Source organism: Macadamia integrifolia, unplaced genomic scaffold (assembly GCF_013358625.1).
Source record: "Macadamia integrifolia cultivar HAES 741 unplaced genomic scaffold, SCU_Mint_v3 scaffold_130A, whole genome shotgun sequence".
NCBI classification, from domain to species: Eukaryota; Viridiplantae; Streptophyta; class Magnoliopsida; order Proteales; family Proteaceae; genus Macadamia; species Macadamia integrifolia.
Window position 1 is genome coordinate 240,081 of NW_024870620.1, and position 5,000 is coordinate 245,080.

At 49.2% G+C, this 5,000-nt stretch overlaps 2 non-coding genes across 2 annotated transcripts; both read left to right on the top strand.

Annotated features, from left to right (window-relative positions):
* Window positions 1-518: 518 nt before the first annotated feature.
* Window positions 519-674, top strand: LOC122070853. The gene has a single exon (XR_006137993.1). It is a non-coding gene; the product is annotated as a 5.8S ribosomal RNA (ribosomal RNA).
* Window positions 675-906: 232 nt separating this feature from the next.
* LOC122070868 lies at window positions 907-4,267 on the top strand. The gene has a single exon (XR_006138003.1). It is a non-coding gene; the product is annotated as a 28S ribosomal RNA (ribosomal RNA).
* Window positions 4,268-5,000: the final 733 nt, after the last annotated feature.

The window sequence follows — 5,000 nt, forward strand, 5'->3', positions numbered from 1 at the left end:
GAAATTTCATCATGATGGGGATAGATCATTGTAATTGTTGGTCTTCAACAAGGAAATCCTAGTAAGTGCGGGTCATCAGCTCGCGTTGACTATGTCCCTGCCCTTTGTACACTCCGCCCATCGATCCTACTAATTGAATGGTCCGGTGAAGTATTCGGATCGCGGCAATGTGGGTGGTTCACCTCCGTTGACGTCGCAAGAAGTCCACTGAAACATATCATTTAGAGGAAGGAGAAGTCGTAACAAGGTTTCTATAGGGGAACTTGTGAAAGGATCATTGTCGATACCAGCCCAGCAAGACCTGTGAACATGTTGTATTACGCCATCAAGGTAGGGCGTGGGAGCGTGAGCTCCTTCCTTCCCGACCCTTGTAAAAGGTTGGCCTGCAATCCTTCGTAGCATTCAACACAAACATAACCACCGGCACAGTCGGTGCCAAGGAACTCACAACGGAAAGGACATGACATCATTGTGCCTTTGGTGTGGTGTGGTCATTCTAGAACCGAATCTATCTTAACGACTCTCGGCAATGGATATCTCAGCTCTTGCATCAATGAAGAACATAGCAAAATGCGATACTTGATGTGAATTGCAGAATCCCGTGAACCATCGAGTCTTTGAACGCAAGTTGCACCCTAGGACATCGGGCTGAGGGCACGCCTGCCTGGGCATCACGCGTCATGTTGCCCCACCTCCTTTGCCCCTTGTGGTGGTGGTACGGAGCGAAGATTGGCCCCCCGTGTCTCTGCTTGAGGTGCGATCGTCCCAAAGTCAAGGGCCCTTGTGTGGCAAGTGTCACGATGAGTGGTGGTTTGAGCCACTTTGCCATTGTTTGGACATCATGTGCGTGTTCTGCTCCCATTGGGCTCTGGTGACCCTAATTTCCGTTCGATGGCATTTCAACTGCGACCCTAGGTCAGGCGGGGTGACCCACTGAGTTTAAGCATATCAATAAGCAGAGGACAAGAAACTTACGAGGATTCCCTTAGTAACAGCGAGCGAACCGGGAAGAGCCCAACTTGAGAATCAGGCGGTTTAGTCATTCAAATTGTAGTCTTTAGAAGCATCCTCAGCGGCGGACCAGAGAGGGTGAAATCCCCATCATGTCCGTACCCTGTTGCACTACGAGGAGCTATCAGCGAGTCGGGTTGTTTGGGAATACAGCCCCAATTGGGCGGTAAATTCCATCCAAGGCTAAATATGGGTGAGAGAACGGTAGCGAACAAGTACCGCGAGGGAAAGATGAAAAGGACTTTGAAAATAGAGTCAAAGAGTGCTTGAAATTGTTAGGAGGGAAGAGGATGGGGGCCGGCGATGCGTCTCGATCGGATGCGGAACAGTTAATAGCCGATCTATCGCTCGACTCGGGGCGTGGACCGATGTGGATTGCGGCGGCGTCCCAAGCCCGAGTTGTCACGTTATGCCTGAGGAGATGTCGTCGCCACAATCATGGTAGGTAGCATGCACCTCGATGGCATGCCTATTGGCAACTGCATGCTTCGGGCATCAGCCTGTCGAGCTCCCCCTTCGACCAGTCTTGAAACACGGACCAAGGAGTCTGACATGCGTGCAAGTAAAACCTGTAAGGCGTAAGGAAGCTGACTGGTGGGATCCCTTGTGGGTTGCACCATCGACCGACCTTGATCTACTGTGAAGGGTTCGAGTGAGAGCATACCTATCGAAACCCGAAAGATGGTGAACTATGCCTGAGCGGGTTGAAGCCAGAGGAAACTCTGGTGGAGGCCCACAGCGATACTGATGTGCAAATCGTTCATTTGACTTGGGTATAGGGGAGAAAGACTAATCAAACCAAATAGTAGCTGGTTCCCTCTGAAGTTTCCCTTAGGATAGCTGGAGCCCGCGGGCGAGTTTTATCGGGTAAATCCAATGATTAGAGGCATCAGAGGCGCAACACCCTCGACCTATTCTCAAAATTTAAATAGGTAGGATGGAGTGGCTGCTTCGTTGAGCCGCTCCATGGAATTGAGAGCTCCAAGTGGGCCATTTTTGGTAAGAAGAACTGGTGATGAGGGATGAACCGGAAGTCAGGTTACAGTGTTGGATTGCACACTAACCTAGAACCCACAAAGGGTGTTTTTCGATTAAGACAGCAAGACGGTGGTCATGGAAGTCAAAATTCTCTAAGGAGTGTGTAACAACTCACCTGCCGAATCAACTAGCCCCAAAAATAGATAGCATTGATGCGCGCAACCTGTACCCGGCCATCGAGGCAACTGCCAGGAGTTGATGAGTAGGACACGGTGGTTGCCGTAAAACCTGGGGCGTGAGCCTGGGCGGAGCAGCCGTCGGTGCAGATCTTGGTGGTAGTAGAAAATATTCAAATGAGAACTTTGAAGGCCAAAGAGGGGAAAGGTTCCATGTGAACCACACTTGCACATGGGTTAGTCGATCCTAAGGGACGGGAGAAGCCCATCAGAGGGTGTGTACACGTGCATGCTCCTAAAGGGAATAGGATTAAAATTCTCGAACCGGGACATGGCGGTTGACGGCAACGTTAGGAAGTCTGGAGACGTTGGCGGGGGCCTCGGTAAGAGTTATCTTTTCTATTTAACAACCTGCCCACCCTGAAAATGGCTCAGTCAGAGGTAGGGTCCAGTGGCTCGAAGAGCACTACACGTCACGTGATGTCCGGTGTGCCCCCGGTGGCCCTTGAAAATTTGGAGGACCAAGTACTGACCACGCCCGGTTGTACTCATAACCGCAGCAGGTCTCCAAGGTGAATAGCCTCTGGTTAATGGAACAATATGGGCAAGGGAAGTCAAAAAAATGGATCTGTAACCTCGGGAAAAGGATTGGCTCTGAGGGCTAGGCAAAAGGGTCCCAGTCCCGAACCCATCGGCTGTCGGTGGACTGCTCGAGCTATTTTCGCAGTGAGAGCTGGTAGCCACAAGCCGATCTGGGGACGGACTGGGAATGGCCCCCTCAGGGGCCTTCCCCAGGCATCGAACAATCGACTCAGAACTGGTACGGATAAGGGGAATCTGACTGTTTAATTAAAACAAAGCATTACGATGGTCCCTACGGATGCTCACGCAATATGATTTATGCCCAACGCTCTGAATGTCAAAGTGAAGAAATTCAACCAAGCGTGGGTAAAAGGCGAGAGTAACTATGACTCTCTTAAGGTAGCCAAATGCCTCGTCATCTAATTAGTGACGCGTATGAATGGATTAACGAGATTCCCACTGTCCCTGTCCACTATCCAGGGAAACCACAACTAAGGGAATGGGCTTGGTAGAATCAACGGGGAAAGAAAACCTTGTTGAGCTTGACTCTAGTCCGACTTTGTCAAATGACTTGAGAGGTGTAGGATAAGTGGGAGCTGGAAATGGCACAAGTGAAATACCACTACTTTTAATGTTATTTTACTTACTCCGTGAGTCAGAGGCAGGGCTCTGCCCCTCCTTTTGGACCCAAGGCCCGCCTTGGCGGGGCGATCAGGGCAGAGGACATTGTCAGGTGGGGAGTTTGGTTGGGGCGGCACATTTGTTAAAAGATAACGCAGGTGTCCTAAGATGAGCTTAACGAGAACAGAAATCTCGTGTGGAACAAAAGGGTAAAAGCTCGTTTGATTCTGACTTCCAGCATGAATACGAACGGTGAAAGCGTGGCCAATCGATCCTTTAGACCTTCAGAATTTGAAGCTAGAGGTGTCAGAAAAGTTACCACAGGGATAACTGGCTTGGGGCAGCCAAGCGTTCATAGCGACATTACTTTTCGATCCTTCGATGTCGGATCTTCCTATCATTGCGAAGCAGAATTCACCAAGTGTTGGATTGTTCACCCACCAATAGGGAACGTGAGCTGGGTTTAGACCGTCGTGAGACAGGTTAGTTTTACCCTACTGATGACAGTGTCGTGATAGTAATTCAACCAAGTACGAGAGAAACTGTTGATTCACACAATTGGTCATCGCGCTTGGTTGAAAAGCCAGTGGCGTGAAGCTGCCATGTGCCGGATTATGACTGAACCCCTCTAAGTCAGAATCCAAGCTAAAGAAGCGATGCCTCAACCCGTCGCCCATTTTTCGACCTACAGTAGGGGCCCTCCGGCCCCAGAGGCACATGTCATTGGCTAAGCCCCCGCAGTGGACGTGTTGTGTGGGCTGCCTTGAAGCATAATTCCTGTCGGGCGATGGGTAGAATCCTTTGCATATGACTTAAATACACGACGAATTATTGTAAGTTGTAGAGTGGCCTTGCTGCCCCGATCCACTAAGATTCAACCCCGTGTCGCATCGATTTATCCCCCCGTCTTTTTCTCCTTTTCTTTCCCCCTAAATATTTTTAATTCTACCCCCACACCCTCCTAAGGCTAGGATTGTCCACGCGTGGCCCCAAGTATGCCCCTAAGTGTTAACTGCCCCTAAGTGTTGCCCAAGTGAAGTGTGCCTATACATGCATATTGAGTGCCACTAAGTGTACACGTTGTTATGACCTACCCAACATAGGCCTTTGGACTTAGGCCATTGGGCTAAGTAAGGTCCAAATTCTAGAGTTTTCTACGAAGGTGTAGTAACTATAGATAATTTTATTGTAGATATTTCTAGAAGATATTTATAGGATATATTTTGGGAGAGATTTCTAGAGTTTTCCACTAAGGAGGTGGGAAGCGTCTAGTTTCCTCCCCAACCATTGGATGGAGGACGTTTGTAAATATCTTAGCCATCCATTGTAACTTGGGGTGCCTACAAATAGGTGTTGCCTCATTTGGCAAAGACACTCACCAAGGACCAACCAAGAGAGTTTAACCGAGCAAGTGAGTTCTCAAGCCTTGTACTCAAGAGCTCTCTAGTGCAATACAAGTTCATTCTTCTCAAACTCACTCTTGTGTTCACTTCTTCTCTTCCCTAGTCCCTTAAGGAGGGTGGTTAGGCTGACTTAGTGCTAGTTGGAGTGCTAAGAGTCGGCATGGTTTTTTAGAAAGGTCTAAGGCCGTGATAGTTGTTGTATCAGAGCTTCGGTTATGAGAGAGCAAAG